This window comes from Lissotriton helveticus, chromosome 10 (genome assembly GCF_964261635.1).
Source record: "Lissotriton helveticus chromosome 10, aLisHel1.1, whole genome shotgun sequence".
NCBI lineage: Eukaryota > Metazoa > Chordata > Amphibia > Caudata > Salamandridae > Lissotriton > Lissotriton helveticus.
Window position 1 is genome coordinate 789,696,035 of NC_136071.1, and position 19,738 is coordinate 789,715,772.

The window sequence follows — 19,738 nt, forward strand, 5'->3', positions numbered from 1 at the left end:
AAAAGGGACATGAGTTCCATCTGGAGGTTTTGTTACACCAACTGCACCTTTTGAAGTCCTGCAAATGGACTACATTCAGCTTGAGCGATGTGTAATAATTTAAAGTATGTCTTAGTGGTGGTTTGCGCCTTCAGTAAATGGATTGAGGCATACCCTACGAATGATAATACTGCTATTACTACTGCTAAGGTGCTACTGAAGGAGTTCTTCCCGAGGTTTGGTGTTTACAGACTTTTATGGAATGATAACAGACCTCATTTTGTCGGGGAAGTTATCAAGTATGTCCTGAAGGGATTAGGAATCAAGCAGAAGTTTCATGCTGTGTTCCATCCACAATCTGCAGGATTGGTGGAGAGGTATAATGCTACTCTCAAGCTAAAAATCGCGAAAATTCAAGCCTCCGCGAATCTGACTTGGCCAGATGCGCTGCCATTGGCATTATTGTCCATTAGATCAGTACCACATTCTAGAACGGGTCTTACCCCGTATGGGGTGGTATTCGGACGTCCTATGAACATCTGGGGAGTTCCTGAAACCAAGCTCTGTGTATGATGTACCTTGTGTTTTAATGAATGACTATTTGGCACAATTAACTGACAGCTTGGTTTCTATTCATCAACAGGTTCGAGAAGCGCTCCCTGATAAATCCCAAGGTGAGGGCCATGAACTCCGCCCCGGTGATTTCGTGATGGTGAAAATCTTCGAGAGGTCAAGCAGCTTGGAGCCGAGGTGGCGTGGACCAGAGCAAGTACTCCTCGCCACGAGAATGGTAGTTCGGGTTACCAACAAGAGGAACTGGGTACATAGCACCCATTGTCGGAAGGTATTGTCGACCTTGGTGGAACCTGCTGTGCTGACCGATCATCGAGATATCCTGACTACGGAGAAAGGCCCTGCTGTATCACCTGACGGATCTGCGGAGTTCTTCCCAGACTAGATGATTCCAGGAGCAGCGCGATACAATTTGAGATCAAGAAAGTGATTTGCAGTTTTTTTTTGTTGCGAGGCTGGTTGAGCAACTGCTCTGGGTAGTGGAAACGGAAAGCCAATATGACAAGGGAGGGGGATCTGCCCTGCGTAGTGTAGTGACACCTGTCTTGATCTGTGGTGAAGAAACCAAAGTCTGCCCAGGGTAAAGAGCTCATTGACTATTTTGTTTTTTCTATTTTTTAGTTTGAAGAAGACTTTTGTGACTATGAATACCACTAAGACTAGCACGGATCCTGCTTCCGATCTTTTTGCTATTATAAAGGATTGGTCAGAAAAGGAGCAGATATATTTCACTCTGATATTTGCTGATGAAGTTGTAGAAATGTTTCGAAAATATTCCTCAGTATTAGAACCTGCTGATATCGCAACTGATCATAAACAGCTACGTGATGGTTCTTTTGTTTTTTCCCAGGTAGAAGACATGATTACACGACTGGTTAAAATACGAAATGAGGCGAGTCGTCTGAAGGAGCAGAAAAAGGCTGCGGATGCCGTTCCACTGTCCAATCCGCCCGGAGAGGCGCAGTCTCCTATCTTCGGGACAGATAAGATGATGCTAATTGTCATGCGACCTATGCGGGAAGCCGCGCCTTTGTATGTTCCTCCTAAAGGAACGGGTGATGATGATGATAAAAATTCTCTTGATTCTAAAGGATATTTTATTTATAATTGGGTATACACTTCTTGGAATAGAGCAGATGTAATGGCGCTTAAAAATGCGCTGCCTGACCCGCGTAAAAATCCAGCCGCTTTTTATGAGGAAGTCGAAGGTGCTTTAAATTCTTGTACTATGACCTTATGTGATATAGATTTGTTTTTTGGTCTAATCTTGCCCCCAGACATGTGGAGGACTGTTCGTAAAATTGATGATCGGGCTGTTTTTGGTGCCGAATGGAAGGATTTAGAGCGCTTAGATGCTGACCGAGAGCCCGCCCAAAAACCACATCAGTTAATATTAAACCTTCCTGCAGCCATTTTGACTAAACTTAAAACGATTATCCCCCCTAAAAAGATTGATTGGACTGTTTTAGCATTGTGCAAACAAAAGATAGATGAATCGGTTTCTGATTTCTTTACTCGCTTCGAGGAAGCTTTCCATGAATTTAGTGGCCAGTCTCTAACAGATGATACCGGCAGGCATTTGTTTGTTGATAAATATGTTACGAATCTGTTACCAGGGATAGCCAGCCGCCTAAAAGCTAGCGAAAGTTCTTGGACTACATCCTCTCCGACCTCTGTTTTGACAATGGCTCAGTATTATGAGCGCAAGGAGACGGAGGCGAAGGGGACTGAGGACAAGAAATCAAAAGAGTTCAAACGAAAGTTATGTTGGCCCAGGTATATGGTACGCCTTCTAGAAGTTACGATAGGGGCCCTGACAGAAATTATGATAGAGGTGGACGAACGCCTTCCAATACTCCTTATGGTCATACGGATTTATCTTCGAATCAATGTGCATATTGTAAGCAGTTAGGCCATTGGATGCGTAATTGCCCGTTGCTATGTCCTCAGCAGGATGCCAGAGGGCTGGGCCAACGGAGAACTAGTTCAGGTTTCTCGGAGCCTCGAGGAAACATGAACGATCGTGCCTGCTCTGACACGAATACACGCCCACAGCAGAGACAGAACACATTCGACAGGCGAAATCAATATCAAATGTCTGATTACGTCCAGCCTGATCTGTACGATTCTGCTCATGCATAGGATTGCCTAGGATGGGGTAATGTTACAGCACATGTTTTGGGCTCTACTGATCGCTTTCTAGTTGATACAGGAGCTACACTTAGCACTTTGTCTAAACAATTGGTTCCGAGGGCTCCCCTGTCTGGCACAACTATTACTTCGATAGGTTTTGATGGAACACATTCCCTTAGCCCATTGTCACAACCACTCTCATTCCATGTTGATAAATTCAATGCTCCATGTCTGTTTTTGCTTTCCCCTAACACGCCAGACAATATTTTGGATCTTGATATGTTAAAGTACTTTAGAGCCACGATACGATGTTTTTCTGAAGGGGTGTGAGTCATTTTAAACGATCATTATACTGAACCTGACAGAATTTATCTTGTTAAAGAAGATATTGCATTAGCCTCACTTCCTGAATCTTTGTGGGCTACCTCAGACACTGATGTGGGTCAGATGGTTATTCCTCCGGTCCAGATTAGTGTCAAGGAGGGAGCTGTGTTACCTCGTTTGCCACAATATCGCATTTCACAGGAGGGAGAAGATGTGCTCACACAAATTGTACATGATTTGATACGAGTTGGGGTTGTTGAGGAAGTCCCATACAATGTTTGCAATAGCCCGATTCTTCCGATTCTGAAGAGAGATACTGACACGAGTTTACAGATTTATTATTGACTTGAGGGAAGTCAATAAAATTGTAGTACCACAGTATCCCGTGGTTTCTGACATCACAACCCTCCTTACTTTGGTTCCTCCGGCCGCCACTACATTTACTGTGATAGACTTGAAGAATGCTTTCTTTTCGATCCCTATTCATCCTGATAGCCGATATTTGTTTGGTTTCACTTTGAATAATCAATCGTATCGATTTTGTAGAGTTCCTCAAGGCTATACTGAGAGTCCGAGTATTTACAGTCAAGCATTGAAAAGGGAACTTGATTATTTTGTACTGCCCGAAGGTGTGGCTCTCATAAAATATGTCGATGACATCTTGTTGGCAGCGACACTCCAGAACAGTTTGAAAAATGTACTCTATCCTTGCTTTCCTTTCTTGCTTCACACCATCACAAAGTCTCTCGGAAGAAGCTGCAATATTGTAGACCAAAGGTAACCTACTTAGGTCACCTTTTGTCTAAGGAGGGACGTGCATTGACATCAGATCGCATACAAGCAATTTTAGACACACCAGTTCATACCACACAGAAAGGAGTATGTGCATTCTTGGGTCTCACGTCCTTTTGTAGACCGTGGATTTTGGGATTTTCACACATTGTTAAGCCCTTGTTAGCACTTTTGACGAAAGATACCCAGTACCCCTTCCATGGACAGAAGAATGTGAAAGTGCTTTTCGACAGTTACGACAAGCCCTTTGTTCAGCACCAGTGTTAGGCACACCAGATTATACGAAGCTTTTCACACTTTACGTCCACGAGAAAGATGGATGTGCATTGTCAGTGTTGGTTCAGCTACACGGCGATAAGCAACGTCCGTGTGCATATTTTTCAGCAGTTCTTGATCCTGTTGCTAGAGCATTACCTGGATGCTTTCGTTCAGTTGCAGCAACAGCGGTGTCAATTCGACAGAGTGAGGGAATAGTTTTGTCACATAAATTGTTAGTACTAGTACCACATGCTGTTGATGCCCTTTTGAATCAGACAAAGACGCAGCACTTGACTAGCGCTCGTCTTACAGGGTATGAACTGACATTGCTAGCCCCTCACATTACATTGAAAAGATGTGCAACTTTGAATCCAGCCACTTTGTTGCCATTTCCGGTGACCCAGCCTCAGTCACAAGAAATGCACGAGTGTATTTTTCTGACTGAAGAACAGACAAAGGGTTGCATTGATTTGCAGGATACACCCCTTCCAGATGTAGATGGTGAATTGTGGGTTGATGGGTCTTGTTTGAAATTACCAGATGGTACGATCTCAGCCGCATATGCAATTACCACGCTTGAGACAATAGTGGAGACAGCTCGCATACCACAGAAATCGGCTCAAGCAGCTGAACTGATATCTTTGACACGAGCATGTGAACTTAGTGCTAGTTTGTATGTGAACATTTACACAGATAGCCGCTATGCTTTTGGAGTAGCGCACGATTTTGGCCTACTCTGGAAGGAAAGAGGCTTTCTTACATCTCACGGAATACAGATATTGCACGGAGACTTAGTGCATAATCTTTTGACTGCATTGACATATCCGAAGAAAATTGCTATAGTGAAGTGCAGTGCACACAAGAAAGTAACAGATAAGATTGGACAGGGAAATGCCTTTGTAGACCGCGTAGCACGTGAAACTGCGATGCAGAGAAATTCTATGTACGTAGTGAAGTCAACAGCTGAAAGATGGCACGATGCTAGGCAGGAAGTGCGAGAGATACAGAAGACAGCTTCTGAAAAAGAACGTGAACAGTGGTCTAAAGGAGGAGAGTTAGATGATGAAGGTTGTTGGAGAAACAAGCAAATGGATCGATGGAAGCTGCCTATAGCTTTCGTACAACCTATGGTTCAGATGGCACATGGGCTAGCACATGTTGGAGCTTCCACGATAACGAAAATGCTTATGCAAGTTCGGGAGCATCCAGAAATTGCTAGCACAGCTAAGAGAGTAGTACAGTCTTGCTTGATTTGTTTGCAATACAATCCTGGAAAAGGGACATGAGTTCCATCTGGAGGTTTTGTTACACCAACTGCACCTTTTGAAGTCCTGCAAATGGACTACATTCAGCTTGAGCGATGTGTAATAATTTAAAGTATGTCTTAGTGGTGGTTTGCGCCTTCAGTAAATGGATTGAGGCATACCCTACGAAAGATAATACTGCTGTTACTACTGCTAAGGTGCTACTGAAGGAGTTCTTCCCGAGGTTTGGTGTATACAGACTTTTATGGAATGATAACAGACCTCATTTTGTCGGGGAAGTTATCAAGTATGTCCTGAAGGGATTAGGAATCAAGCAGAAGTTTCATGCTGTGTTCCATCCACAATCTGCAGGATTGGTGGAGGTATAATGCTACTCTCAAGCTAAAAATCGCGAAAATTCAAGCCTCCACGAATCTGACTTGGCCAGATGCGCTGCCATTGGCATTATTGTCCATAAGATCAGCACCACATTCTAGAACGGGTCTTACCCCGTATGGGGTGGTATTCGGACGTCCTATCAACATCTGGGGAGTTCCTGAAACCAAGCTCTGTGTATGATGTACCTTGTGTTTTAATGAATGACTATTTGGCACAATTAACTGACAGCTTGGTTTCTATTCATCAACAGGTTCGAGAAGCGCTCCCTGATAAATCCCAAGGTGAGGGCCATAAACTCCGCCCCGGTGATTTCGTGATGGTGAAAATCTTCGAGAGGTCAAGCAGCTTGGAGCTGAGGTGGCGTGGACCAGAGCAAGTACTCCTCGCCACGAGAACGGCAGTTCGGGTTACCAACAAGAGGAACTGGGTACATAGCACCCATTGTCGGAAGGTATTGTCGACCTTGGTGGAACCTGCTGTGCTGACCGATCATCGAGATATCCTGACTACGGAGAAAGGCCCTGCTGTATCACCTGACGGATCTGCGGAGTTCTTCCCAGACCAGATGATTCCAGGAGCAGCGCGATACAATTTGAGATCAAGAAAGTAATTTGCAGTTTTTATTTTGTTGCGAGGCTGGTTGAGCAACTGCTCTGGGTAGTGGAAACGGAAAGCCAATATGACAAGGGAGGGGGATCTGCCCTGCGTAGTGTAGTGACACCTGTCTTGATCTGTGGTGAAGAAACCAAAGTCAGCCCAGGGTAAAGAGCTCATTGACTATTTTGTTTTTTCTATTTTTTAGTTTGAAGAAGACTTTTGTGACTATGAATACCACTAAGACTAGCACGGATCCTGCTTCAGATCTTTTTGCTATTATAAAGGATTGGTCAGAAAAGGAGCAGATATATTTCACTCTGATATTTGCTGATGAAGTTGTAGAAATGTTTCGAAAATATTCCTCAGTATTAGAACCTGCTGATATCGCAACTGATCATAAACAGCTACGTGATGGTTCTTTTGTTTTTTCCCAGGTAGAAGACATGATTACACGACTGGTTAAAATACGAAATGAGGCGAGTCGTCTGAAGGAGCAGAAAAACAGTCTAATCAGCCCGGAGAGGCGCAGTCTCCTATCTTCGTGACAGATAAGATGATGCCAGTTGTCATGCGACCTATGCGGGAAGCCGCGCCTTTGTATGTTCCTCCTAAAGGAACGGGTGATAATGATGATAAAAATTCTCTTGATTCTAAAGGATATTTTATTTATAATTGGGTATACACTTCTTGGAATAGAGCAGATGTAATGGCGCTTAAAAATGCGTTGCCTGACCCGCGTAAAAATCCAGCCGCTTTTTATGAGGAAGTCGAAGGTGCTTTAAATTCTTGTACTATGACCTTATGTGATATACATTTGTTTTTCGGTCTAATCTTGCCCCCAGACATGTGGAGGACTGATTGTAAAATTGATGATCGGGCTGTTTTTGGTGCCGAATGGAAGGATTTAGAGCGCTTAGATGCTGACCGAGAGCCCGCCCAAAAACCACATCAGTTAATATTAACCCTTCCTGCAGCCATTTTGACTAAACTTAAAACGATTATCCCCCTAAAAAGATTGATTGGACTGTTTTAGCATCGTGCAAACAAAAGATAGATGAATCGGTTTCTGATTTCTTTACTCGCTTCGAGGAAGCTTTCCATGAATTTAGTGGCCAGTCTCTAACAGATGATACCGGCAGGCATTTGTTTGTCGATAAATATGTAACGAATCTGTTACCAGGGATAGCCAGCCGCCTAAAAGCTAGCGAAAGTTCTTGGACTACATCCTCTCCGGCCTCTGTTTTGACAATGGCTCAGTATTATGAGCGCAAGGAGACGGAGGCGAAGGGGACTGAGGACAAGAAATCAAAAGAGTTAAAACGAAAGTTATGTTGGCCCAGGTATATGGTACGCCTTCTAGAAGTTACGATAGGGGCCCTGACAGAAATTATGATAGAGGTGGACGAACGCCTTCCAATACTCCTTATGGTCGTACGGATTTATCTTCGAATCAATGTGCATATTGTAAGCAGTTAGGCCATTGGATGCGTAATTGCCCGTTGCTATGTCCTCAGCAGGATGCCAGAGGGCTGGGCCAAGGGAGAACTAGTTCAGGTTTCTCGGAGACTCGAGGAAACATGAACGATCGTGCCTGCTCTGACACGAATACACGCCCACAGCAGAGACAGAACACATTCGACAGGCGAAATCAATATCAAATGTCTGATTATGTCCAGCCTGATCTGTACGATTCTGCTCATGCATAGGATTGCCTAGGATAGGGTAATGTTACAGCACATGTTTTGGACTCTACTGATCGCTTTCTAGTTGATACAGGACCTACACTTAGCACTTTGTCTAAACATTTGGTTCCGATGGCTCCCCTGTCTGGCACAACTATTACTTCGATAGGTTTCGATGGAACACCTTCCCTTAGCCCATTGTCATAACCACTCTCATTCCATGTTGATAAATTCAATGCTCCATGTCTGTTTTTGCTTTCCCCTAACACGCCAGACAATATTTTGGGTCTTGATATGTTAAAGTACTTTAGAGCCACGATACGATGTTTTCCTGAAGGGATGTGAGTCATTTTAAACGATGATTATACTGAACCTGACAGAATTTATCTTGTTAAAGAAGATATTGCATTAGCCTCACTTCCTGAATCTTTGTGGGCTACCTCAGACACTGATGTGGGTCAGATGGTTATTCCTCCGGTCCAGATTAGTGTCAAGGAGGGAGCTGTGTTACCTCGTTTGCCACAATATCGCATTTCACAGGAGGGAGAAGATGCGCTCACATGAATTGTACATGATTTGATACGAGTTGGGGTTGTTGAGGAAGTCCCATACAATGTTTGCAATAGCCCGATTCTTCCAATTCTGAAGAGAGATACTGACACACGAGTTTACAGATTTATTATTGACTTGAGGGAAGTCAATAAAATTGTAGTACCACAGTATCCCGTGGTTTCTGACATCACAACCCTCCTTACTTTGGTTCCTCCGGCCGCCACTACATTTACTGTGATAGACTTGAAGAATGCTTTCTTTTCGATCCCTATTCATCCTGATGCCGATATTTGTTTGGTTTCACTTTGAATAATCGATCGTATCGATTTTGTAGAGTTCCTCAAGGCTATACTGAGAGTCCGAGTATTTACAGTCAAGCATTGAAAAGGGAACTTGATTCTTTTGTACTGCCCGAAGGTGTGGCTCTCATACAATATGTCGATTACATCTTGTTGGCAGCGACACTCCAGAACAGTTTGAAAAATGTACTCTATCCTTGCTTTCCTTTCTTGCTTCACACCATCACAAAGTCTCTCGGAAGAAGCTGCAATATTGTAGACCAAAGGTAACCTACTTAGGTCACCTTTTGTCTAAGGAGGGACATGCATTGACATCAGATCGCATACAAGCAATTTTAGACACACCAGTTCATACCACACAGAAAGGAGTATGTGCATTCTTGGGTCTCACTTCCTTTTTTAGACAGTGGATTTTGGGATTTTCACACATTGTTAAGCCCTTGTTAGCACTTTTGACGAAAGATACCCAGTACCCCTTCCATGGACAGAAGAATGTGAAAGTGCTTTTCAACAGTTACGACAAGCCCTTTGTTCAGCACCAGTGTTAGGCACACCAGATTATACGAAGCTTTTCACACTTTACGTCCACGAGAAAGATGGATGTGCATTGTCAGTGTTGGTTCAGCTACACGGCGATAAGCAACGTCCGTGTGCATATTTTTCAGCAGTTCTTGATCCTGTTGCTAGAGCATTACCTGGATGCTTTCGTTCAGTTGCAGCAACAGCGGTGTCAATTCGATAGAGTGAGGGAATAGTTTTGTCACATAAATTGTTAGTACTAGTACCACATGCTGTTGATGCCCTTTTGAATCAGACAAAGACGCAGCACTTGACTAGCGCTCGTCTTACAGGATATGAACTGACATTGCTAGCCCCTCACATTACATTGAAGAGATGTGCAACTTTGAATCCAGCCACTTTGTTGCCATTTCCGGTGACCCAGCCTCAGTCACAAGAAACGCACGATTGTATTTTTCTGACTGAAGAACAGACAAAGGGTCGCATTGATTTGCAGGATACGCCCCTTCCAGATGTAGATGGTGAATTGTGGGTTGATGGGTCTTGTTTGAAATTACCAGATGGTACGATCTCAGCCGCATATGCAATTACCACGCTTGAGACAATAGTGGAGACAGCTCGCATACCACAGAAATCGGCTCAAGCAGCTGAACTGATAGCTTTGACACGAGCATGTGAACTTAGTGCTGGTTTGTATGTGAACATTTACACAGATAGCCGCTATGCTTTTGGAGTAGCGCACGATTTTGGCCTACTCTGGAAGGAAAGAGGCTTTCTTACATCTCACGGAATACAGATAATGCACGGAGACTTAGTGCATAATCTTTTGACTGCATTGACATATCCGAAGAAAATTGCTATAGTGAAGTGCAGTGCACACAAGAAAGTAACAGATAAGATTGGACAGGGAAATGCCTTTGTAGACCGCGTAGCACGTGAAACTGCGATGCAGAGAAATTCTATGTACGTAGTGAAGTCACAAGCTGAAAGATGGCACGATGCTAGGCAGGAAGTGCGAGAGATACAGAAGACAGCTTCTGAAAAAGAACGTGAACAGTGGTCTAAAGAAGGAGAGTTAGAAGATGAAGGTTGTTGGGGAAACAAGCAAATGGATCGATGGAAGCTGCCTATAGCTTTCGTACAATCTATGGTTCAGATGGCACATGGGCTAGCACATGTTGGAGCTTCCGCGATAACGAAAATACTTATGCAAGTTCGGGAGCATCCAGAAATTGCTAGCACAGCTAAGAGAGTAGTACAGTCTTGCTTGATTTGTTTGCAATACAATCCTGGAAAAGTGACATGAGTTCCATCTGGAGGTTTTGTTACACCAACTGCACCTTTTGAAGTCCTGCAAATGGACTACATTCAGCTTGAGCAGTGTAATAATTTAAAGTATGTCTTAGTGGTGGTTTGCGCCTTCAGTAAATGGATTGAGGCATACCCTACAAAAGATAATACTGCTATTACTACTGCTAAGGTGCTACTGAAGGAGTTCTTCCCGAGGTTCGGTGTTTACAGACTTTTATGGAATGATAATGGACCTCATTTTTTCGGGGAAGTTATCAAGTATGTCCTGAAGGGATTAGGAATCAAGCAGAAGTTTCATGCTGTGTTCCATCCACAATCTGCAGGATTGGTGGAGAGGTATAATGCTACTCTCAAGCTAAAAATCGCGAAAATTCAAGCCTCCACGAATCTGACTTGGCCAGATGCGCTGCCATTGGCATTATTGTCCATTAGATCAGTACCACATTCTAGAACGGGTCTTACCCCGTATGGGGTGGTATTCGGACGTCCTATGAACATCTGGGGAGTTCCTGAAACCAAGCTCTGTGTATGATGTACCTTGTGTTTTAATGAATGACTATTTGGCACAATTAACTGACAGCTTGGTTTCTATTCATCAACAGGTTTGAGAAGCGCTCCCTGATAAATCCCAAGGTGTTCAAGTTCAAGTTCAAGTTCAGGTATTTATAAAGCGCACTACTCACCCAGAGGGTCTCAAGGCGCTGGAGGGAGGGGTTTACTTTTTATCGAATAGCCATGTTTTCAGTTCTTTTCTGAAGGAGATGTGATTCTGAGTAAGGCGGAGGTGGGTGGGGAGTGAGTTCCATGTCTTGGCAGCCAGGAAGGAGAAGGATCTGCCACCCATGGTGGTTTTTCGGATGCGCGGGACTGCGGCGAGGGCTTGATTGGATGATCTTAGTTGGCGGGTGGGATAGTAGAAGGACAGTCGGGTGTTGAGGCATTCGGGTCCTAGATTATAAAGGGACTTGTGTGCGTGGGTAAGAAGGCGGAAAGTAATTCTTTTGTTGACGGGAAGCCAGTGGAGGTTTTTTAAGTGACCGGTGATGTGCTCTTGGCGCGGGATGTCCAATATGAGTCTCGCTGATGCGTTTTGGATGCGCTGGAGTTTTTTCTGCAATTTTGTTGTAATTCCGGCGTAGAGTGTGTTGCCATAGTCCAGTCGACTCGTGACCAGTGCATGGGTGACAGTCTTTCTTGTTTCGAGGGGGATCCAGCGGAAGATCTTTTTGAGAATGCGAAGGACGTTGAAGCAGGAGGACGATACAGCGTTGACTTGTCTGGACATTGAGAGGGAGGAGTCTAGAATGAAGCCGAGGTTACGTGCATGGTCTCTGGGTGTGGGCGCAGATCCCAAAGCGGAAGGCCACCAGGAGTCGTCCCAAGCTGAGGGGGAGGATCCTAGGATGAGCACCTCCGTCTTGTCTGAGTTGAGTTTTAAGCGGCTCTGTTTCATCCATTCGGCTACTTTTTTCATACCTTCGTGAAGGTTGTTTTTGGCGGTGTTGGGGTCTTTGGTGAGGGAAAGGATTAGCTGGGTGTCATCGGCGTAGGAGATGATGTTGAGGTTGTGTTGACGTGCGATGGAGGCGAGGGGACTCATGTAGACGTTGAAGAGGGTGGGACTGAGTGAGGAGCCTTGAGGTACGCCGCAGATGACTTCGGTGGGCTCTGAGTAGAATGGGGGGAGTCGGACTCTCTGTGTTCTCCCGGCTAGGAATGAGATGATCCAGTCCAAGGCTTTTCCTTGTATGCCGATGTTGTTGAGGCGTTGTATGAGGGTGTTGTGACAGACAGTGTCGAAGGCGGCGGAGAGGTCGAGTAGAATGAGGGCCACTGTTTCACCGTTGTCCAGGAGTGCTCGGATGTCGTCGGTCGCTGCAATGAGGGCGGTTTCGGTGCTGTGTTTGGCTCGAAAGCCGTTCTGTGAGGGATCCAGGGAGTTGTTGGATTCAAGGAAGGCTGCTAGTTGGCTATTGACGGCTTTCTCGATGACTTTGGCCGGGAAAGGGAGTAGGGAAATGGGTCGGTAGTTTTTCAGATCTGAGGGGTCTGCTGTTGGTTTTTTCAGAAGGGCGCTGAGTTCGGCGTGTTTCCATATTTCTGGAAAGGTGGCGGAGTCGAAGGAACAGTTGATGACATCGCGGAGTTGGGGAGCGATGATGGAGTCAGATTTGTTGAAGATGAAGTGGGGGCAGGGGTCAGAAGGTGAGCCAGAGTGGATTGAGTTCATGAGGCGAATGGTGTCTTCAATGGTGATTGGGTTCCAGGAGTTGAGGTAGTTAGTTGGAGGGGTGGGATCTGAAGTGGGTGGGGTGAGTTGGTCATTGGGAGTATTCTTGAAGCTGTTGTGGATGTCGGCAATTTTGTTGTAGAAGAAGGAGGATAGCGCATCCCAGAGGTCTTGGGAGTTAGTGATGTCGTTGGATGCTGCGGGAGGGTTGGTGAATTCTTTGACGATATTGAAGAGTTCCTTGCTGTTATGAGAATTGTTGTCGAGACGGTTCTTAAGTGCTGACTTCTTGGCGGATCGGGTCAGTTGATGGTGTTTGCGGGTGGCTGTCTTGAGGGAGTCCATGTTGTCTGAAGTTGGTTCTTTTCTCCAATTCTTCTCCAGGGTGCGGCATGTCTTCTTGGATTTTTTAAGGTCATCATTGAACCAGGGAGCTTATTTGCCGGATGATTTCGACTGGTGTTTTTTCAGGGGTGCTAGTTCGTCCGCACTGTGGGTAATCCATTGCCTGAGGTTGGTGGCCGCTAGGTCTGGGTCCGTTGCCAGGGTGGGAATGTTTTGGCTGAGTGATGTGAGGAGTTGTTCGGTGGAGATTTTGTTCCATTTTCTTCGGGGAATGGGTTGTAGACGGTTGTGGGTCAGGGTTGTTTTGTAGCTGAAGTGAACACAGCTACTCGGTGATTTCGTGATGGTGAAAATCTTCGAGAGGTCAAGCAGCTTGGAGCCGAGGTGGCGTGGACCAGAGCAAGTACTCCTCGCCACGAGAACGGCAGTTCGGGTTACCAACAAGAGGAACTGGGTACATAGCACCCATTGTCGGAAGGTATTGTCGACCTTGGTGGAACCTGCTGTGCTGACCGATCATCGAGATATCCTGACTACGGAGAAAGGCCCTGCTGTATCACCTGACGGATCTGCGGAGTTCTTCCCGGACAAGATGATTCCAGGACCAGTGCGACACAATTTGAGATCAAGAAAGTGATTTGCAGTTTTTTTTTTTGTTGCGAGGCTGGTTGAGCAACCGCTCTGGGTAGTGGAAACGGAAAGCCAATATGACAAGGTATGACGTAGTGTAGTGACACCTGTCTTGATCTGTGGTGAAGAAACCAAAGTCTGCCCAGGGTAAAGAGCTCATTGACTATTTTGTTTTTTCAAATTTTTTAGTGTGAAGAAGACTTTTGTGACTATGAATACCACTAAGAAAAAGATTTTAGGAGTATTAAGTATTTTTGTTGTTCTGACAGTTATAGCAGTGATCACCTGGTCTGCTGAAATGATGATCCCTGCTCGCAAATTTCTTGTGGTTCCTACTACTCCGATCCCGGAAGAGCATCAGCATTTTACTCTTCCATATCATGAGTATAAGCATCGATAGTCCTATTTGAATAATACCTTTGTTCAGATGCTCCACCACACGCACAATGCAACTAACACTACAAACTGCTGGATATGTGGTATGCTTCCAGCTCATCAGAAGAAAGGTGGAACACCGTTCATTCCACTTCCTTTTTCACATAATGGTTCTTGTCGAGCCTGGTACACTCTTCTCTTTTCGAACAGAAAACCTGCAGTAGGTGGACTTCTCTTCCGTTTGGATAAAGAGTGTTATCAAGATGAACATGGGTATCCTCAAGCGAATGGAACTATATGGGAATGGGAAGAATATCGACCGGACAATGCTTCAACGCCTTATGTTTTCACCCATACAAGAGACTCTACCACAAGCAATGAATCTGTAATTACTGTAACATTGACAAAAGCAGACCTTTGTGTACAAAGTACTGGACGAATTCCAGTAGGAACTAGTGATTGTGTTGTTGTATTAAATATGGATGGAATTAATGACAGCACCTTTTTGGCCTCACATAACACATATTTAGTATGTGGAAGTCATGGGTACCATAGACTAACTGTAGGGTGATCTGGCATTTGCTATGTGTCTTTTCTATTGCCCCCTGTATTTCCTTGCACCAGCTTCATATCACCGAGATTTTAAATTGTTCAGAAATATTTCTATGAATCGTTATAAAAGAACAATTCGGGTTGATGACATTGACCAAACAGACACTAGTCTGCAGCAATATGTTGATTTCAATTTAGGCCTGTTTCCTTTTGTAGGTGCTGCATTAAACAGTAGGAAAATACGACGATTGATCAGAGTTGTAGAAGCTGTCACCAACGAAACTGCTGTAGCCCTTGGTAATATTACCGAGGAACTGCAAGTTGCTAGAATTGTAACTCTTCAGAACCGAATGGTTCTGGACGTTATGTTAGCAGATAGAGGAGGTGCATGTAAAGTCATCGGAAGTAGTTGTTGTGTATTTATCCCTGACAATTCGCCATCTGTATATGAAGCAATTCTTAAGCTGCATAAAATAGCTGCCGATATTCATGAGAAAAATGGCACCTGGACTTTTGCTGGATGGTTTTGGACTTTGGTCTCGGCCTGGGGTTGGAAATTACTGACTATTTTATGTGTTGCAGTTGCATTCATTTTCACCTGTTGTATGTGTATCCATTGTGGCCCAATGCTATGTTCTATGTGCATAAATGCCTGTATACCGTCCAAACGAAATGCCGTAAAAGCGGAACAATCGTTGGATAAAGAAGTGACAAATATAATGTGCATAGATATACAAGATGAATGCATAGATTACCCTAAAAGAGCATATGTCTTTAGCTAACGCTAAAAAGGTCGTCTGTTGTAATTTGACAGCGATTAAGTTGAGCATTAGCAAAAGACATCTTAGTTTTGGCTGTTATCTTGACATTTTGGATTCACGGCAGCCATTTTGTCTGCCACACGCTGCCTCGTGCCTCGTGCCGACCATATGCGTTGTCCTACCTTTCTGCTCATGACCTTTGAATCTGCCCAGCAACAGGCTAATAATAGCATCTCTGTGTTTTGCCGCTGACCGTTAGGGTCCACATCTGTTAATGGTTAGCCTCAGATTGGAATGTGTTAGCCGAGACCCCAAGACTGTTAGCTCCTCCCACTGATCGATTGTGCTTCTCGATATTTCCTTGTATGGACATAAAATGTGCTCTTATGCTTTGTACTGCCTTCTTTTGAGCCCCTGTGTGGGTATAAATAAACCATGCGTTCAGTAGCCCTTTGTGCTACTTCTCGCAGTGCCGAAGGGTACTGTCTGAACTTTAGCACCACCTCATGAGGTGTAATAAACTTTGTGTTTTGCATTTCCAGTTTCCGTGCCAACTTTTTCCTTTTGAGTCTGAGGACTTCTTGCGCAGAAGGGCGAACCCCTTGCACTAGCAGGTCTGGCTGAGGCCTGCACGACATGTTGGGGACCCTACCCACCTTTGGCAGAGTCTCCCACGTGACCCTGTGGACCCTGGTACGGAACCAGCGGTCCGCCTCCTCAGCAAGCTTCCTAGGGTTAGTCAACTTGCTATCAATAAGGTGCTGGCGTAGCTCTGGAAAACAATTAGCAGACAAGTGCTCCCATGCAAACAAATCATAGAGCACTTCAAAAGTATCGAGTTTCAGTTTATAAACTTTTTTTTCGATTTGTTAAAAAAAATCATAAAAGTTAGAGCAGCATGAACATGGAGGCCAAATAGACAATACAACAAAGCTCTTAAACAGGAATCCTTTGAAGTGTAGAACTAACACCCTGGATGTCCTACATAAAACAATTAATAAATACATTAAAAGACTTTAAAACAAACCCATAATTTAAAAACCTTGTTAAAAAAAGTTTACGTTTACATTTAAAATTGTATGATTTGGGGAGTGGAACCACTGTAAAAAAAAGTGCATAATACTATAATCAAGGTACATAGATATGAAGCAGCATGGTCAGTTAGAACATCTTGTTTTATTCCATCTAATCACCCACAATCAGCCTAGAAACTTTGCTGTAGCAACCACGGTCGGGCCTTCCACTGAGGTTTTTAAAATTCAGAAGGCCTCACTACTGGATCTGGTGCCCAGACTAGAGCATACAGGTTTCAACCAAATCTGTCTTGGTGTGATGTATGCTTGACATACAAAAAGAATGTGATGCAACGTTTCAATCATATCTGGACAGAAAGGACACATTCTACTATTTGTATTAATCCATTTGGAGATAAAAGACTGTGTAGGCAAAGATCCCACCCTAAACTGGTGGAATAATTTCCTATCACGTGTTGACGTGATCAGGTCCCCGTACCCCTCATACTTGGGCTCGTGTTTTATTTCAAGAAAAGCTTTGGACAGAAAACGACTGGAACAAGATGCAAAACGTTTCATATTAATCAAATTCCAATAAGCTGCCTTTATCTCCAATTTGCTTGGGAATGCACTTCCGGCTGGGGCGGTCCATAGATGGCTCATCCCCACCTCACATAATACATTTTTAACACAGCTAAACCACCCAATTTTCTGGTTCACATCCAAATCCCTCACTTCTAACAGGGCCTGGGCATAATGTGCGAGATCTGGAGTCACCCAAGGCCGCCTCCAATAAGCTAAAAGCCTGTAATGTGCCACATCCCTTACTGAGTGGCATCCCAAATCCAGAAGAAGAGGTACTAAAGGAGTGGATTTGGGGAGGCTGATTAGGGACCTTAGAAATGTATTCTGGCCCACCACTAAAGTTTCCGAATTGGCCTGTCCCCACAACTCCACACCATACAGGATCGATGCGCCAATTTTAGCGTTTTAAATTTGTAGCACAGGAGCTATGGGTTTAGTATTTGAGCGTCTGTGCTCCCTAAGCAGAGCACCGTAAAGTTGAGCATGTTTTACAGACAGGCAGTCTAATTTTAGCTTCCAGCTCAGTTTTCTGTCAATTAATACCCCCAGATACGAGAAGGTCTCTGTTTGCTCCAGTGACCCTTCATTCATTCTAACATCGCCGATGACTTTTTTTTAAATTATGCAACACCATATACTTCGTTTTATTGACATTTACCATAAGGTCGTGGTCTGCACAGAAATCTTCGAATCTTGAGAGGGCACATTGTAGTCCCTGTCTCGTCTTCAAGAGAATAAGGGTGTCATCGGCGAACATTAGTAACGGGGTCTTAACCTCAGCTAAAACCGGAGCATCTGTGGGGAAATCTTCAAAGTAGTTCACTACCCCATTAATGTACATGGAAAAAAAAGTCGGTGCTAGGACACTTCCCTGTCTTACACCCTTCTCGACTGGGAATTTTTCCGTGGTACCGTCTGCCGTGTCCCATCTGACCTGAGCAAAATTATCTGTGTGTAACTTAACCACAAGAGCTAAAGGTTCAAGCGGCATGCCCAGTTTTAGCAGGGTGTGCCACAGCTTAGGTCGTGGGACCAAATCAAAAGCTGACTTCAAATCTACAAAGTATAGTGCCTCTCCCCAGAGTTACCGTCCACCAATATATAAGAATAAACTTTAAAACCTTATGCACTGGGCTAATGCATTGTCGAAACCCCGCTTGCAAATCAGAAAGGATGTGACAATTCTCCATCCATGCCTGAATTCTGCATATCACCACTCAGGCTGAAACTTTTTGGATGCAGTCAATCTAGGGTGACCAGAATTTTTAAGCCAAAAACTGCGACATTTTACAAAAATAGAAGAAGGACTACAATTTTACTTCAAGCGATAAGAGCACTCCTCAGCAGAGAATTACAGAACAGGCAGTAAGAACATCCATCAAATGCAATTTTTAAACCCACTATCTTGCCTGTTAATTAAATTGCTTTCTTGAAACAACTGCTAAGTATCCCTGCTTTGTAAAACATAAATAACACATCCCACCATTTTCAGTCAACTCTCTTTAAAAACTGGGACATGAGCTACATTTCTTGAAATTTGCTGGGACAGCTGGTGAAAAACTGGGACCGTCCTGGCAAAACGGAGACGCCTGGTCACCCTAAGTCAATCAGGCTTATGGGCCTGTAATTACCCGGTATCGAGCGATCACCTTTTTTATGAATCGGAATAATTACTGCTCCTGCCCAAGAGCTGGGCAACGATGCCCCTTTAGCAATGGCATTCAACAAAAGTTGGATATAAAGTGCCCAGGAGTCAAGATCTTGTAGGAACAGATCTGCGGGGATACAATCTAGCCCAGGGGCGCTGCCTTTTGGAAATTGGAGGAGCCTTTTCCACTTCTTTTTTAGTTATGTGTATAGCGGGGATAAGAAGCGGCATTATAAAAACAGCTTGTTCTACTGGACCACGTGCAAACTGGTCTTTGTAATGGAGAACCCACTGTTCAGGCGCCACATAATTAATTATAAAATTACTAAGCATGGGTGGAAAATCCGTTCCGCTCGCAGATTTTGCGGATTTTCGGCAAATTCGAGGTCCGTGAGATTCGCGAATTTCCCACAAAATCCGCGAGCGGAATGGATTGGGTCAAAAGTTGAAGCTGACTTTTGTAACTATTTTAGAATGGCGCCGGCAAGCTGCCAGCAAGCTGCCAGAGCCATTCTAAAATAGTTACAAAAGTCAGCTTCAACAGGAAGCACTAATAGATAAAGTAAAGCAGGTGCTCGAGTTGAAGCTCAAATTCAGTTACACAATCATTAATCACCCCAAACTTGGGGTGATTAATGATTGTGTAACTTAATTTGACCTTCAACTTGAGCACCTGCTTTAATTTATCTATTAGTGCTTCCTGTTGAAGCTGACTTTGTAGCTATTTTAGAATGGCGCTGGCAGCTTGCCGGCGCCATTCTAAGTGGGGCTGAGGGCAGAAGGGCACAAAGTGGGACAGAGGGCAGAAGGGGACAAAAAACGAGTTAGGCAGAGGGCAGAAGGGCACAGAAACGAGTGGGGCAGAGGGCAGAAGGGGCCAAAAACGAGTGGGGCAGAGGGCAGAAGAGCACAAAAACGAGTGGGACAGAGGGCAGAA